This window comes from Myotis daubentonii, chromosome 7, assembly GCF_963259705.1.
Source record: "Myotis daubentonii chromosome 7, mMyoDau2.1, whole genome shotgun sequence".
NCBI classification, from domain to species: Eukaryota; Metazoa; Chordata; class Mammalia; order Chiroptera; family Vespertilionidae; genus Myotis; species Myotis daubentonii.
This window is the reverse complement of record NC_081846.1, coordinates 60,972,564-60,991,173: the sequence shown is the minus strand read 5'-3', so window position 1 is coordinate 60,991,173 and position 18,610 is coordinate 60,972,564. Positions and strand designations below refer to the sequence as shown.

The 18,610-nt window shown below is 39.5% G+C and overlaps 1 protein-coding gene across 2 annotated transcripts in view; it reads left to right on the top strand.

Annotated features, from left to right (window-relative positions):
* Positions 1-18,610, top strand: part of GALNT13 (polypeptide N-acetylgalactosaminyltransferase 13) — a 497,436-nt gene that overhangs the window by 34,739 nt on the left and 444,087 nt on the right. For both annotated transcript variants that reach the window (XM_059704420.1, XM_059704421.1), the window contains exon 2: positions 229-299. The gene's annotated coding sequence lies outside the window, so the exon portion shown is untranslated. The remainder of the gene's footprint in view (positions 1-228; positions 300-18,610) is intronic.

Sequence of the window (18,610 nt, the reverse complement as noted above, 5' to 3'; positions counted from 1 at the left end):
GTGCAGACTCTTGCCTCTTACCCAAGAGTGACCTCCTTGACTGATGTTTAGAACAGTTGGGAATATTTCTGTTCATCAGCCTATTATGTTTTGTAAGATATATAATCTATATTTCACAAAATTTTATTTCAGTATGTTAAGTATGTAGTGTCTCAGTGTGTGTTGGTCTGGATTTGTATTTCTGTGTCCTTGGCAAATTGCTTACTCTTTTTTCTTTTCTTTTCACAGATGCATTTTGTAGGAGTATTTTGAGGATGAATGTTTGCAAATCATTTTGAAATTGCCAAGCGCCACATACAGTAAGTAATATGTATTTCTATTTTTTCACTCAATTGCAGTCATGCTGAATGAATTTGGCAGACTGTCATAAAAGAACACATTTCTATTTACAGTTCTTGATATTTGTGAATATTGAGAAAAACTATATAAAAGATAAAAACTTGAGCTGTTGGCTAGTTGGAATTAAGTTGTATAACTTTAAGATTTCTAATAGCTGAATTTTACTATTGTTCTATGTACATAATGCACACAATGTTTTTCACATATTATTTAAGATTGCTTTCCTTTGAATTGTACATTGAGAAGACTGAAGAAAAAAATTAGTATTATTTTAGCCAGTGTTAATAAGGAAGTTTTAAAGGAATATTAAATATTAAGATTTGCTCAGTATTAGGATTTGCTAGTATTCTGATTTGCTCAATATCAGGCAATTTACACGTTGCACCTTTAATTCTTACCTAAATATTTTAAGTTTATTATTTTTATTTCTATATTTTAAATAAGAAAACTTATACTCAAGAAATTTTAATGCCTTGCTCAATATCTATTCAAAGTGATGAATCTGGGCATTGGACATAAGACTTTTCAAAAAATATGCCTTCGGTAGCAGAAAAAGTTAAATAACTGCCGGGAGCCGGTCCATCCTTGCTGTTACAAAGGACCTGGCATATATGGCATACTGTTCTTAATATGTTTGCTCACCTTCTTGGCACTATGTGTTTTAACCAAGGTCTCCTCTCTGAGAAAGGTTGCTTCCCCAGGTAGGGATTTTCCCCTGAAGTTAGGGAGGGAATAAAACCCCTCAACTAAGTGCCAGGCGGGTAATTAATCACTCTAACTACGAACAATCATGCTTAAGGTACATAATCTTTACTCCCTGGAATGGAGATAAGAAACGCCCTAACCTTTGTACAGCAAGAGACAGAACTTAGAAGACAGAACCAAGAGAGACAGAACCTAGGCACAGAACCTACACAGAACGTTCTCTAGAGACAGAAGAACTTCGCTGGAGAGAACATGGCAAAAGATCCTGGACAGAAACTGGCCTCAGAACCTAGAGACAGAACCTAGCGAGAGAACATGGCAAAAGATCCTGGACTGAACCTGACTACAGAAATTGGCAAGAGAACCTGACTAGAACCTGGTGACTGAACCTGGCTGGAGAACCTGGAGAACCTAGCAAGAGAACATGGACACAGAACCTGGCTGGAGAACCTAGCGAGGGAACATGGCTACAGAACCTGGCTGGAGAACCTGGAGAACCTAGCAAGAGAACATGGACACAGAGCCTGGCTGGAGATCCGAACCAGAACTTCACTGGAGATCCTGAACAGAACCTACCTGGAGACCCTGACAAGAGAACCCGGCTATGATGATCACCTGAAGGCTGCCTCCGTGTCATTCTTTCTTCGCCGACTCCGTCCACACCTTTGGGGACCCCTGGACCTGCTGGGGTTGGACCCCAGCAAATAACTTTTATTTAAGAGCCTGGATGTTTTTAAGCATGCAAACATGTCCTGATTAGTTCTTTGGGTTTTTGTATTGCGTAAGCATTATCCTGAAAATGTTGCAGGTTTTTTGTTTTTTTTTTCCTGTTTGTCTATCATGTCATTGCTTTCATTTCAAATTATGCTTTCTAATCCTAACTTGAACCACTTTGAACTAGAAGGAAATAAGTGAAATGCAACTTCCTTAAAGAAAGAGTATATAGATTGCCTAAATTATTCTTTTACTAGAGGCCCAGTGCACGAAATACATGCACACAGGGTGGGGGGAGGGGTCCCTCAGCCAGGATTGCGAGGGGGCACAGGCCAGGCCGAGGGACCTCACTGATGCATGATTGGGGCCAGGGAGGGATGTGGGAAGTTGGCCAGCCGGGGAGGAACCACGGGAGGGCTCCAGGTCGTGTCTGGCTCATCTTGCTCAGTCCTGATCGGCTGGACGCCAGCAGCAAGCTAACCTACCAGTCGGAGCATCTGCCCCGGTGGTCAGTGCATGTCATAGCGAGCAGTTAAGCAGACTTAGCATATCATTAGCATATTACGCTTTGATTGGTTGAATGGACAATCGGATGACCGGATACTTAGCATATTCGGCTTTTATTATATAGGATAAAAAGTGTTTAGAATTAGAGTTTTGAAGTTCTTCAAGAGTCTTCTTTCATTCAGTAAATACAAGTACACAATTAAATGCTACCATTTTATTATTTTAGAACTGGAAGGGATCATATAATCATAGATTCCTGGCCTCCATTTGCTCAAATTCCTTGTTTGATGAAGTGGGATGATCTGTAGGAGAATTTTAAAATATAATTCTCAATAAAGGTAGAATCAGTGATGGCAGCATTGATGCTTAGTCATTGTCTCCAAGTGCAACTACTTTAAAAAAAGGCAGCATAGTATAGTGCCGTGGTTCTCAACCTTGGCTGCACATTAGAATCACCTGGGAATCTTTTTAAAATCCTGATTTCTGGGCCTCATCCTCTGGAAATTCTGTTTCTTTGTTACTAATGTTGTGGCCCCATCCCATAACAAAAAAAAAGAATTTCCGGAGGATGAGGCCCAGAAATCAGGATTTTAAAAAGATTCCCAGGTGATTCTAATGTGCAGCCAAGGTTGAGAACCACTGGTATAGTGGCTTAAGATTTCTGAGATTAGACCACCGGGCTTTAAATCATGGGTTTATTACTTACCAGCTGTGTGACTTTGAATAAATTACTTAATTTTTTTTTTAATGGATATAAGATTGGGAACTACCTCATTTGTGGCAAGTGAGATAATGCATGTTAAATATAGCACAGTTCCAGGTATTGAGTAAATGCTCAATAAATGTTAGTGGCTATTAAGTTGGAATTGATATTTTTTATTAAAAATTGATATTTTTTATTGATAATTATATTAACTCAAGTATGTTTGTTAATACGCATCATAGCCTCAGAATCATGTCATATAAAGTACACAGCAAAGGTATTCAGTGACCACTGCTGATTGACATGCTCAAATAGAAAGTAAACTTCAGTCTTCTTTATAAACAGAGCAAGGTACTTTTTAGTAGACATCTTTACTTCTTTCAACCATTAGTAATGAAATATACCATTTTGTCAAACATCAGGTATGTATAGGGTGGGGCAAAAGTAAGTTTACAGATGTTTGTATGGAAAATAATGCAATGATTAATAAATAATAAGACAAGAATAAACTCTGTGTTTTGAGTACTCACAGCTGTAAACTCACTTTGCCCCACCCTGCAAACAGTGTATAAAATTAGCATACATATTTATCTTATTGTGTGTTGACTATATTTCTAGGTTGAAAGTGTTTATATGCTTTTTGGAAAAAACAGGGGCAGTTGTTAGGTGCTTAGGGAATCCAAAATGTTTTTTGTTTTGTTTTTTTAAGAAGAAGATGACAGGGCAAACATAAATACGAAGTAAAGAAAATAATGAAATGATTGACAAATAATTTGGGGGAATAATCTCACCCAATGTTTTATGAAACAATTTATGGAAATTGAGGAATGTGGAGAAGAAAATAATTTTATTAAGCATTTTTTAATAATTTTATATTTATTAAGCATTTAATTCCGGCAGAAGTGTAGCATATATGTTACATTCAAAATCTCATTTCATCTAAGCAATAATACCATGAAGTAGCTATATTATTATCTCCATTTTTTCATAGGAGAAAAATTAACACAGAAAGTTTAAATCTATCATTCATGGAAATGAAGCTTGAGATCAATCTAATTCTAAAGTTTCTTTTTTTTAAAATTAAAAAAGTTTTTTTATTGACTTTTTAGAAAGAGAGGAAAGGAGAGGGAGAGGTAAACATCCACGTGGGAGGGAAACACTGATTGGCCACCTCCTGCAAGTGCCTCCTGGGATAGAGCCTGTGACATTTTGGTGCATGGGACAATGGTCAACCAACTGAGCCACACCAACCAGGACTAACCCTTCTTTTCTTATCCCCTTAACCTGGCTGTTAAATATTGAAATTTTGTGGCTGATCTGACTTCCTTTTATTTGCGTAAAACACTGCTCCTAAACCTCAGGTCAGACATATGAATTATTTAATAAATAAATAGAGTATGATTTGTTTTCAACCAAAACATATCATGATTGCCTTATATTAAGTGTTGATAGGACCACCCAGCAATCCAAAACTAATTACCTTAAAAAATGCTGTTTGAGTAAAGAAATTTAAAAAATAAAAAAGCTCCTTCCCCAAGGTTTGGGACCATATCTTATGCTTTTATTACTCTTACTTTTCAGAATTTGAAGTGACTGACCATGCCCTTTTCTCGCAGTCCTTCAGCCACTTAAGGAATACAGAGAAGTTTGAAATGTAGAGTTCACCTTGACGGATTCCTTCTCGTCCCTATTTGCTATCCTCAGGTGTATCAGCTTTCAGGGACATCCTGACAACACTTTGGCCACACTGCACTGCTACTTTTCCTTTTCAAGTCTTTGGTGGTTTTCATTTTCTTCCAGTTCAGTCATCCACTGATCCTAGTCCCTTTACACACCACTGCTTAGAACAAACCATCAGCAGCATTTTACTTGAGGGATATTTTCACACTGTAAAATATTATTGCTCTAAAAATGAAGGGGTCACGTCTTTTGCATTCTCACACTACTCTTTATTTTAAAAAACTGAAAGACTTACAGAATGCTTTTACTTTCCATTTCAAGATTTGGTCTCTGAAAGACAAAGCTAGTGGTTACATTTAGTAATTCTATTTCATTTAATTCAATAAATATTTACCACATGCTCCTATAATAAGAGAGGCACCTTGCTAGTAAGTACTAGAGCAAGTGGAAGGGAAAGACAAAAATGACTTTCAAGAAAATTCTATCTTCAATTTGAGGAAATAAAATAGCCCAGGCATAAATAAAGTGAATGATGTGTTATTAGATTATGATATTAGGAGAGTAGTCTATAGTAGTCAAATTAATAAAGCTGTTACAAATAATTTGAAAAGGTTTAATATAGGTGAAAAATAAAGCATTAGAGGAGATTTAAGAAAGGATATGTAATTCTCAACCCCATTGGTTCAAGATTTCATCATGGAGGTTGCATTTGCACTAGATATTGATGCAGGTGGAACAGAGAAGTCAAGGAAATGGCATCCCCAAGTTCAGAGGTAAAGAGCCAGACTTTACATTAAGGGGTCCCTATCCATGGTTAGAATTATTTAGCTTGGCAACAAAATGAGTTTCTTATGTTGGACTAAAACCAGGTAACACTGGAAAATAAGACTGGAGCTAGGTTATATAAAATACTGATAATCAGAATACAAAATTTAAATTTATTTGGTAGGCAATTAAAAAAAAACAAAGAGTATTTTGCAAAGGCCAATTGTGTGAACAAAAAGTTTCTTCTCTGACTACTAGACAGGAGTTATCTTCACGATTGATTCTAGCTGGAAGACTTGTAGACAAGAAAAACAATTTTAGGAAAAAAGAGTGATATAGGAATGAATGGATGAGGTAAGATGTGAGGTCATAGCAGCGGGAATGGAGAGGAAGCAATAGATGCAGGTGAGATTTTGAAAAAAAAGGGTCTAGGTATAACAATGACAACACTTGAGTGGCATTCACTGTGTACTAGTTTCTATTTTAAATTATTTGTATTTATTATTTAATGTAACTTCCAAACAATTCTGAGAGGTAGATGCTAATATTATCTACATTTGCACAAGAGGAAACTGAGGCAGCCTTTAGCTAAGTAGATTGTCCTAGGTCAAATAACTAGGAAACGGTAGGGCTGGGGGAATTGGCCAAGCTCCATATCGCTGCAGTTAACCACTGTACACCATTTTTCTCAAAAAAACAACAATAACACACAACAGATTTCCAGCTTGATTGAACCAGAAAATGTCCTTACCAAGAGATCATTGGTAAGATCAGGTCCCCCGCCCCGGAGTTCATCCCGTCTTTAAGTTAAGTCTTTGAGTTGGGAGAAAAATTTGACCTTTAGGAAGAAATATCCCTTATGGTTAGTGATGAATGGCTTGTATACCTTCACTTCAATGCTTGGCAACAGGAACAGAGTAATTTATGATATTGCTCAATTGTAAATTAGACTAGTAAATATGTCACCTTAATATGATTTGTCTTCCTTCCCTAGGAGAGCTTAACATGAAAGAAGTTTAGAGTGCTAAATTAAAGATTTAATATCTTGGGTCCATGAAAGACCAATTATTTTAGACTTAGTTTACCTATCATGCTAAACAATAACGTGGACAAGGGGACAAATCAGCACCCAGCATAAAGAGGATTTGTCTTGTTCTGCATTGGAGAACGCAGCATAATGTGCAGCATGGGCTTCAGAACTACACTACGGGGTGGTCCAGATCCCAAATGAGGCCTCTTCAGCTGTGTGACTTTGCGTCAATTATGTAAGCTCTCTGTGCCTCAGTCTCTTACCTTTGAAATGTGTTGAAATATTACAATAGTAGTACTATGTTTCCTGAACATTGTAAAGGTTAAATGAGATAAAGCACTTAAAGTGGCTTCTGAAACACAGTAAATTCTCAATAGATGTGAGTTATGTTCGTTGTACTTTATCTCATCTGTCATAACATTTAATTACAGAATTTTTGCCACTTTAAGCCTTTTTATTGTGAATTTTTATGTATTCAAGGGACAAAACAATGATTTTCACAGGCAAAGAAATTAAGGAATAGAACACATGCTGTATTCCAGAAAGCCTGCTTTTTCTGCCTCCCAAATATCTGCAGTTCCCTGACAGATAACACTTTTGTGACTTTTCTAGTAAGCACTTCCTTGCTTTTTATTAGTTGTAGCATTTTGTCATGCATCCCTAAATACAAAATTTGTTTTAGCTTTATTTTTGAACTTATGTACATGATAATTATATAATGTGCTTTCCTTTGGATCTGTTTTTCTCCCCTGAACATATATTTCTAAGTTTCATTAATGTGTTTGTACAGTTTATTAATTTTAATTGCTATGTAGTATTCCATTATATAAAACTAGAGGCCAAGTGCACAAAATTCATGCACGGTATCGTCCCTAGCCCTAGCTTGCAATTAGGGCCATCTTTCCTGGCTGCCAGCAGCCAGCCCCTCTCCCCGCCACCATCCACCCCTGGTTCCCTGTTCACTGGCTTGGGGAAGGGACCGAGAGGTTGGCATGCTGTGGGCAGCTCCTGTGTTAAGCGTCTGTCCCCTGGTGGTTAGTGTGCATCATAGCGACCGGTCATTACGCCGTTTGGTTGACTTGCATATTATCCTTATTATATAGGATACTACAGAGTTTTATTCATTACTAGAAGCCCGTTGTATGAAGATTCGTGCAATAGGCCTTCCTTCCCCTGGCTGCTGGCACCAGTTTTCCTCTAGCACCCGGGACCCAGGCGTTTGGTCCAGCTGCTGTGGAGAAGCCAAGCCTTGAGGCTAGGCTTCTCCCCTCCGGCCACAGCGAGGCTTGGCTTCTCCGCTGCAGCTGCAGCGAGCCTTGGCTTCTCCGCTGCGGAGAAGCCAAGCCTCTTCAGTCTTCAGTCTTCAGCCTTCACTCTGGCTGAAGCCTTCAGTCTTTGGTCCTGTGCCAGCGTATGCAAATTAACCACCATCTTTGTTGGGTTAGTTTGCGTAGTCACTCTGATTGGCTGGTGGGTGTAGTGGAGTGACACCAATTTGCATGTTTCTCTTTTATTAGTGTAGATATTGTTGAAGGACAGTTAGGCTGTTTCTGATTTGGTTCAATTATAACTAATGCTGCTACAAACATTCCTTTAAATGTTTTTTGCTGCTCGTGTACATTTCTATTATATATATATATATATTTTTTTTAATTAAATCTTTATTGTTCAGATTATTACATTTGTTCCTCTTTTTTTCCCCCCCATAACTCCCCTCCTCCCAGTTCCCACCCCACCCTCCGCCCTCACTCCCCACCCACTGTCCTCATCCATAGGTGCACGATTTTTGTCCAGTCTCTTCCCGCATCTCCCACACCCCTTTCCCCCCCAAGAATAGTCAGTCCATTCCCTTTCTATGTCCCTGATTCTATTATAATCAACAGTTCATTCTGTTCATCAGATTATTTATTCACTTGATTCTTAGATTCACTTGTTGATAGATGCATATTTGTTGTTCATAATTTGTATCTTTACCTTTTTCTTCCTCTTCCTCTTCTTAAAGGATACCTTTCAGCATTTCATATAATCCTGGTTTGGTGGTGATGAACTCCTTTAGCTTTTCCTTATCTGTGAAGCTCTTTATCTGACCTTCAATTCTGAATGATAGCTTTGCTGGATAAAGTAATCTTGGTTGTAGGTTCTTGGTATTCATCACTTTGAATATTTCTTGCCACTCCCTTCTGGCCTGCAAAGTTTCTGTTGAGAAATCAGCTGACAGTCGTATGGGTATTCCCTTGTAGGTAACTGAGTTTCTTTCTCTTGCTGTTTTTAAGATTCTCTCTTTGTCTTTTGCTCTTGGCATTTTAATTATGATGTGTCTTGGTGTGGTCCTCTTTGGATTCCTTTTGTTTGGGGTTCTCCGCGCTTCTTGGACCTGTAAGTCCATTTCTTTCACCAGGTGGGGGAAGTTTTCTGTCATTATTTCTTCAAATAGGTTTTCAATATCTTGGTCTCTCTCATCTTCTGGCACCCCTATAATTCTGATGTTGGTACGCTTGAAGCTGTCCCAGAGGCTCCTTACACTATCCTCGCATTTTTGGATTCTTTTTTCATTTTGCTTTTCCGGTTGGATGTTTTTTGCTTCCTCGCATTTCAAATCATTGACTTGATTCTTGCGCTCCTCTGGTCTGCTGTCGGGCGTCTGTATAATATTCGTTATTTCAGTCCGTGTATGCTTAATTTCTAGTTGGTTCCCCAATATAAGATCGAGGGTCTTATTTGTTTTCGTGTAGATCTCATTAAGTTTATCGGCAGCTTCTAAACAGTTCTTGAGAGACCTTAAAAGTGTGGTTCTGAACTCTATTTCTTCCTTTGACAATTTTGTCCTGTTTCTTTGTCTCCACATTTTGTTATGCTTCCTTGGTGCATAACCCCCTAGTGGTCTTTGTTCGCAGTCTTATAGTTAAATCTTGATTGTTGTAGCTAATTCCAGGGAGGGTTTGACCTCCAGGCCAAGTGGCTATGAGAATCAGCTGTGTCAGCAGTGAGAGAACTTCTGTCCTCTAGGGAGGTGCTAATCTAGCCTTTGCCTGAGGCTATCCGGCAAATGCCTCTGTGCAGGGCTTGGGCGGGGCGGGTCGCACAGGATCAACAGGGTGGGCCGGAGAGAGCAGTTATGGCGGCTCTCAGCCCTGTCCCCAGGGGCTCTGCCTCTCTGAGTCCCAGCACCCGCTGCAAAGCTCGGAGAGAAAGCTGCACTCGCTCTGACCTAAGCCAGACAGTCCTGCTTCTCCCGTTTGAGTCTGGGTCCCTAAAGACTTGCCTGGATCTGGTGCTCAGAGTCTGGACTCCCTCCGGATTGAAAACAACAACCGCGCCCTCCGCCGCCAGCCCGCTCCGCGCTCCCCGCACCTCAGAATTTGACTTCACCACTGCGCCTCCTCTGAGTGTCCCTGTGCGTTTCTCTTTCCTCCTAGTTGTAGGACTTCCACTCAGCCAGCGTTCCTGTGGTTCTGGGTGATGTCCCTTCCGTTTTTTGGTTTCACTTTTGAAGTAGTTGTTCAAAGCAGCAAACTCCGGCGTTAACCTATGCCGCCATCTTGGTTCTCCTCAGATTTGAGATTTTTCTAGATATATATTTAACAATGAAATTGCTCGGTTGTATTCTATGTAACTCTTCAATTTTAGTTGATAATGCCAGTTATCCAAAGTAGTTATATCAACTCCAATTAGTAGTGTATGAGAGTTCCCATTATTTCATACTTATAAGTACTTGGAATAATCAGTCCTTTTAATTTTAGTCATTCTCATGAAAGTATAGTTTACATTTCGCTCATGAATTAATGTGGTTTAATTGCCATATCGATATTATTGTCTGTAAGTTTCCTGTTTATCTTGCCTATTTTTCTATTGTGTTGATTTTTAAATTGTTAATATGCAGATGTTATTTATATTTGGATTAAGAACCCCTTTCAATTAATGTTGCAAATACCTTTTACCCCCTGTGACTTGCTTCTTTAGTTTCTTAATGGAGTTTCTGATGAGGAAGAGTTTCTACTTTCAATTTTAATTATTTTTCTGCCACTTTACGTTTAGGTAATTCCACTTACAATTGATTTATGTGAATAATTTGAGGTAGAATTCAAGTTCTATTTTCCTTACTAATGGATATCCAGTTGAAAACTTTCTGCACCTGCTGTTCTTAAATGCCATCTTTATATTAAATCAAATGTCAATATATGTCTGCATTTTGGGTACCAGTTATTCTTTTTAATTAATCTATTAGTCTATTCTTACTACTTGTAACACATTTTAATTATGGGTACTTTTTTATTATTCATGATATCTATTAAACCAAGTTCTGCAACCATGCTTTTATGTAAGGCATTTTGACTTTGCCTTATTTCATATGAATTTTAGAATTACTTTGTCAGGTTTGACAAAAAAGTTGTAATTTCAGTTGACATTGAATTCAATTTATTGTTAAGTAAAGTATTGCATAATTACAATATCGACTCTTAATTTATAGGTCAATGTCGTGTATATTTCATATATTTAGTTGTTTTTTAATTTCTTTCTATTATATTTTATGGTTTTCTGCATAGAGGTCTTGTACATTGTGATTGATTTGTTCCTACAAGTTTTATGCAGTTTAAAGGTAATTTTTTATATTGACTTTGCATAAAGCAGATTGTAAAATCATTAATTCCAATATTGTCTTAGTAGATTCTTTTGGATGTTTCACATAACAAATGATGTTGTCTATGATCAAAGATAATTTTATTTAGTATTTCTCAAACTTTATACTTTTATTTCTTTTTCATGTCTTATTCCATTGGCTAGAATTCCAGCACAATGTTGAATGAAAGTGGGGAAAATGAAAATTCTTATTTTCAAATCAAAGGGAATACTTTTACCATTTTCCTATTAAGAATGATTTTATTGTAATTGTTTTTGGCAATAACATTTAATAGATTTAGACATTTATTTTTATTTCTGACTTTGCTGGGATTTTTCATCGTAATTTGGAGTTGAGTGTTATCAGGAGCTTCTTCTGTGTCTGCTGAGATTATACAATAATTTTTCTTTTTTAACTTGATTAAAAATTTGTTAATCTCATTATTTAAATGGATTTTTTTTTCCAGATTTTAAATTCCAGCAGCAGAGATGTTACTTCCTTGTGTTTAGTGTGGGACCTGGAATGTCAGGGGATTTTCTGTGTTTTCTGTGTGTGAACCCTCCCTGTTCAGCATTTCCCACATGCTTACACAACAGAGGAAGCCTCTGGTCACACTGTTGTGTTTCCCCCACTGGCAGAGGGCTGTTGCTTATTATTTGGTGCAGTGTTCCTGTTGGGCTAGGAGGACTCTGTGTTCCTTGGCTCCAGTCTTCGTCTTAGACTGTGCTGTGTGCCTGGGCTTTAGGTGTGTGGCTCTTTAACCATTCCTACCCATTCCATGGCCCCCAGCCAAAATGCCTCCTTGACCTCATAGGGTTCTTTGGTGGGAGTGTCCTGTTCTTCCCCTAGCGATAGCAGATGTCTGCTTTGTATTAGTGTCAGATTCTGGGCCCAAGAGAGTTAGTTACCTACCCCACCAGCAGGGCCAGAAAACGTTTGCTTCTACCTCTTTCACAGAAACTATGGATCTTTTCCAGGGCACTGGGAGTGTGAGTTTTTTTGGTCCCAAAAGACAAAATTTTCCTTTGTGTTAGAGAGAGTCTGGGGAATCAGAAAGAATGTTGTGCCTTTGCACACTGAAGTGCTCTCTTTGGTGTTCTGTCCTGACTTAAGTCTTTCTTTTGAGTGGCCAGTAGATGAAAAAAAGAGCTTATGAATGAGTGGATCCCAGCGTGTCTATAGTGTTCTGTTAGCCCATTCTAACCTTGAAGTTTTGTTTTAATTTTTAATTTTACCTGTTTTCTTCTTACCCACTTTTACAATGTGTACCTATTTTCTCATGTTCTAGCAAAAGTGAAATAAGTGGTTTATGTCCTGTCTCTCCTCAGGGTGGCTGTTACCCTTTGAAGTTTAGTTAATTAATCTCTTGGCCTTGCAACCCCAGCTCTCTGATGGGCTCAACAAAACTTATTTTGCAGATTATCTGTCCTTTTTCTCATGGTTAGGATAAGAGCAATGTTCTATTATGGTTTTCTACTGTCTAAATGGAAGAAAAACTACAATTTTTTTCGTATATATTTTAACTACAGTTGGTTTTCAAAAGCAAGATGAATTCTTTTTTCTTCTTAAATGACCTAGTATGCATTTACCAGAGCTTCTTTTAATAACCTTTTTACCCAAATATGAGTTGTTGCTGTTATAGTTTTGTGAGGAATTGCAACTCAATGGAATTGGAGTACCTTGGTTATTAGAGAATCTAGTCACCTCATGTAGTTTTTCCACCATCTTAGCCATAAGATTTCATCCTCAAGGTTTTCCCACTGGCTTAAGTGACTGCTGGAGCCTAGCCATCATATTTGGTTCTATGCAACAAAAATGAAGAAAAAAATACAATGACAAAGGGACATGGTACCAGCTAATTTATTCCCCTCAAAGAGATTCCCTGGAAACCTCACCCAATATTTTCTACCTAACCATTACTTTTTATTGCAAAGAAAGCTGTTACATGTAGTGTTCTGGCAGCATACACAACTGCTCTGAATATGTTCCTTGTGAGGATGAGGATGAAGTAATTTCATCCCTGAGGCAAGATGGTGTGAGTTAAAATAGGCAGGTTCTATTATTAAACAGAGCTGGGTTCTGATCTCAGCTCTGCAAATTACTAGTGTTGTGACCTTGAGCAAGGTCTTATGCTAACTGTGTCTACTTTCTCAGCTGTGAAAGGGCATAGTAATAACTATCTTGAGGCATTCTGGGGAGGGTTGAATATTATAATATATGCAAAAGGTCTATCCCAGAGGAAAGGTTCAGTAGGTTTTTCTTTTATTTTACCCCCTTATGTTAACAAAAATTCAGTTATTTGAGGGGACAGAGTCCATTCATGCCTAATACTGATTGATAGTCTAAAAAGGCAATTTACCTTGTTTTTCTTGGGTAAAGCTTTATCTTTTATATGGGATTGAATCTCAGTTCCTGCCCTTGATATTATTTTAATATTTTCAACTCTACTGAAATATTGCTCAATATTCAGGCTTATATAGTAGCACTTATATAATGTCAAAGCAAGAAGTAGATAGAATGAGTTCCATTTGAATTCTGCCATTAGAAGGTATGAAACTTGTGAAAGTCATTATAACCCTCTGGACCTGTTTTGTCAGCTGACAAATCAAGTTAACCTTTGCCACCTATTTGGTAGCTTTACAGCAACACAATGCTGTGCGTTTTTATTTTCCGTAGACAGATTCTCTTGTGCATGTCGTCTCCTCTGATCCTAAACACCAGCAAACAAGGTGACACTTATTTATTCAACTCAGAGTTGAATTTTCATAGGAACTGGCTTTGTTGAGAAGTTTTCCTAGTTCTGAAACAAAACAATAGATATTAATTGAACAACATGGTATTGTATGTTAGAAAACTGGCTTCAAACTGATTGTGAAGATTGCTGGCTTAGAGGTAGTGCGTCACTTTGGACAAGTCATTTAAATTCTCTGATCTTGAGAATTTATAAAATGGGAAGTGTATATCAAAGCCATGATGAGGATCAAATGAAATAAGAACAATGTAAAAGTACTTTAAAAAACCGGACAAGTTCAATTCTAAACTCTCTGAGAGGTTCTGTAAGTAAAGTACAGTAAATGCCCTTGGTCTCTGGTATGGAGATTGTATGACGTTTTACAAATAGAATGAAATGAAATCAAGCTTTTAAGGATCCCTGTTTTAAAGTTTAGGTTAGATTTTGTCAACCTGTTCACCTGCCACAGGAAATCATGGCAAGGAGGGGTTATTTAGTGCACTCCGCAGAGGCCAGATCAGCAGGCATGTCTCCGACTTTGTGTGTGAAGCGTCTCCTTGAGGTAAATTTCCCGATATGATCTTCCAGGTATTCCGCTGGTGATCCAGTGAGGCTGCAGCAGCAAATCATTTGCAGGGTGTGACTGTTAGTGCTGCCTGCTCTCTTCAGTCTGCCCATTTGAGTTGACAGTTAAGGCTCCTTCTCTGTAAATAGCACATTAATAGTAAAAGCATCGTTGACATATGGCAAGATAGTTCCTGTTGTTAAACTAATTAGATTCAACAGCGGTGCTCAGTCTGAAAGGAGATACTCTGTTCTGTGATAAAAACCTAGAGATTAGTTTTGTCCCCAATTTGACATCTAGCTTACATTCTTTTTTTAAAAAATTTTTTGTTTTATTGCTTAAAGTATTACAAAGAGTATTACATATGTCTCCTTTTTTCCCCCTTGACCTTCCCCCAGCCTCCCCTACCCCCCAGTGTCTTGTGTCCATTGGTTATGCTTATATGCATGCATACAAGTCCTTCGGTTGATCTCTTACCCTCCCCCTGCAACCTTCCCCCAGCCTTCAAGCTGTAGTTTGACACCTACCCTCTGTTTCTTTATGTGTATACTAGAGGCCCGGTGCATGAAATTGCATGCACTTCCTGGGGAGGGTTCCCTCAGCCTGGCCTGACCCCTCTCACAGTCTGGGAGCCCTCAGGGGATATCCTACTGATGGCTTAGAGCGGGCCTAAGTCACAGTCTGGGCTCCCTCTATGGGAGGCAACCGGGCTGATCAGGGGAAGGCGCCGCCCCCATCACCCCGCTGCTGCTGCTGCCTCTGGCCTACCTCTGCTGGAGACAACTGGGCTGATCAGAAGAAGGCGCTGCCCCCATCACCCTGCTGCTGCTGCCACTGCCAGCTGCCACGGCTGCCTGCCCTCCTCGGCCCTCGCAGCTGCTGCGGCTTTGTCCAGAAGGACGTTTGGTCTGTTGGTCTAATTGGCATATTATCCTTTTATTAGTATAGATACATTTACTCATCTTGTTACCACCTTTGAAACTCTTGAAGTATGCCATATGTATGTTAAAATGCGAAAGGTGTACTGATATTAAGTATACAGATTGATGGATACTTACATAGTTATATACTTGTGTTACTATTACCCAAATCAACATATAGAACACTTCCAAGCCCTGAGAAATTCCACCTGCATCTCTTCCCCATCAATAACCTTTTGGTTTTCAATATGTTTTTACTTTGGCTTTATATTAATGAGCCTCTAAAAAGGTATGAGGTATTTTGAATGGCAATTCCAATCTTTTAAAAATTTCTGAAGGTATTCATAATTAAACAAAAAAGCATCTAAACAATAGTGCAATGACCTATAACAATAATATTGCAAATAATAAACTTCCTCACACACTCACTGACATGAAACAATTGCAACATGGAAATCCCATGAAATTCTGCCCAAATCTCCCACCTGTGAACCAAAAAATAGAGCCTCCACACATGCTGGTGAGCGCTCTCCAGGTCATGTTGCCAGGCAACCTCAGTCAGTGTCAGAGACACCCATTTGTGCAGCAGAGAGTCAAGCTAGAAGGTATCTTAGAAACAACAGGGTCCAACAGAAAGAAGGAGTGATTAGGGAGAGAGAGAGAAAAAAAGTGTCACTTGAGCATTTATCCATGTTAGTCATGACCACAAACAGTTTTTTTTTTCTAGTAACATGCAGATAGCTTAGAGCCAAGTTCTTTGGGTTTCTACTTCCTTCACTGTATTTTCCTTCTTTGTTGTGTCTACAGGTATAAGTGCAAAGGTTTGGCAAGATGCATCATTATTAATATTTTTAGGAGAGGAGGATGTTACAAATCATTTTTAGCACATTCAAACCATTTAACTATGAGTTCTTTGAGATTTTAATCCTATCTAAAAAAAAGATAAAAAGGGTAATTGACTGTACCTTCGCTACGCTTCCCATTGGCTAATCAGGGCGATATGCAAATTAACTGGCAACAAAGATGGCGGCTGGCAGCCATGCAGCTGAAGTGAACAGGAGGCTTGCTTGCTCCAGTGATGGAGGAAGCCAAGGTTCCCTGCCTGCCGTGGCCCAGCTCTGAGCTCTGAAAGCAACAAAGTTTCAGTTATAGAAGCTAAACAAACCACAGATACCTGCTTTCAGAAGGCTGTGGCCACAGAGCTGGAGCCAGCTCTTAGCTCCAGTGACGGCAACAAAGTTTCAATAATAGAAGCTAAACAAACCCCAGATACCTGCTTTCAGCAGGCCGTGGCCTCAGAACTGGAGTGAGCAAGAGTCAGCTCTCAGATCCAGTGACAGCAACAAAGTTTCAATTATAGAAGGTAAATAAATGCCAGACTAAAAAAAAAAAAGAAAAAAAGGAGAGGCTGGGAGCTTCAGTCGCTGGCCAGCCTGAAAACGGCTCTCAGCCCCTCACCCAGACTGGCCAGGCACCCCAGTGGGGATCCCCACCCTAAAGGGATGTGGCCAGCCTGAAAACAGCCATCAGCCCCTCACCCAGGCTGGCCAGGTACCCAAGTGGGACCCCCACCCTGATCCGGGACACCCTTCAGGGCAAACCAGCTGGCCCACACCCATGCACCAGGCCTCTATCCTTATATAGTAAAAGGGTAATATGCAAACTGACCCTAACAGCAGAAAGACTGGGAATGACTGGTCACTATGACACACACTGACCACCAGGGGGCAGATGCTCAATGCAGGAGCTGCCCTCTGGTGGTCAGTGCGCTCCCACATGGGGGAGCTCTTCTTAGCCACAAGCCAGGCTGATGGCTGCCAGTACAGCGGTGGTGGTGGGAGCCTCTCCTGCCTCCTCAGCAGCGCTAAGGATGTCTGACTGCAGCTTAGCTCTGCTCCCTGCTGGCAAGTGGACATCCCCTGAGGGCTGCTGGGCTGCCAGAGGGATGTCTGATTGGCAGCTTAGGCCCAATCCCCTGGGGAGCAGGCCTAAGCCAGCAGGTGGTTATCCCCTGAGGGGTCCCAGACTGCAAGAGGGCACAGGCTGGCTGAGGGACCTCCTCCACCCCAAGTGCACACATTTTTGTGCACCGGGCCTTTAGTTATATAATATTATGTTTGATTCAATCAATCACACTTAAAATACTCTGAGTTTTAAATGGACGTACTTTGTTGTAAAGTGCAGAATAAAATGCCTATCTGGAGTTAACCTTTTTCTTGGTAAAAAGAAATAGGGAGGGATATATGCCTGGGTCCTTCTGGGTGGGTGTCAGAGGCATTGATAGACACTAAGCAAACAGGGTGAGAATTTGGGATGGCAGCCTCACTGGAGTCATCTACTGTAAGGATACAACCTGTATGTATTTTTCTAGAGAGGGATCTTCTGTTCTCCACAATGTTGTATGACAACTTTTCTACTGTCTATGCTCTAACCTTTCTTCCTTTTTATTTTCCTTTCTTCCTTCTTAACAGATAACACACAGAGAAATTAGCATCTGCAAGATAGGAACAGAGGAGGTTACTACTAATTTACCACTACTCACTTTTCCTTTCTGAGAGTCCTAACTCACATTGATATTTTCTTTCTCTCCTATGTCTTCAGCCTTCTCCCTGTTGATTTCTTCCCATTGGCATGAAACATGCCCAAGTGTCTTTCTCCTAAAAATATTAAACAAAATAAAACAAAAAAAATAGATCTGTGCATTAATCCTTCCTTTATTCTAAGTCTATTTTCAGCTACACAGTAGCACTGATCTCTCCTCCCAGCAGTTTCTTAGAATTGTCTGTATTCTGTGTCTCCAATCTGCATCCTCCATGCATTCCTCAACACACTGAGGCTTGCTTTTTCTGCTTGTCTGAAGATGTTCTTTATAGGGTCACTAAAGTGAGTCCTGAGATTATAGTTGAATTAACTTTGTGGATTTCTTAGCACAATTTTATACCATGGATCACACCCTTTATTTTAAAAAGATTATTTCTACTGGGATCTATAACACTGCACTCTCCTGTTTTTCTCCCCCACCTCAATATGCCTTATCCAACTCACTTGTGGGCTTACCTGCCTTTCAGATTGGTTCTTTATGAGATTCTTTGTGGTACCCTCTTTTTTTCTCCACATAGTCTCACTAAAGGCATTTCACCAGTCCCGTTGCTTTAATTAACATTGGTTTGCTGACTCCCTCTTCTTTACATATCCTGAAATTCCATTCCTGCACTCACCTGCCTTCTGGGAAGCTCCACCTGTATATCCCACAGAAGCCAATAAAATGACCCTATATGTAGGTATAGTTCTTATTACCATTTTATAAACATGGAAACAACTGGAGTTAGCTGA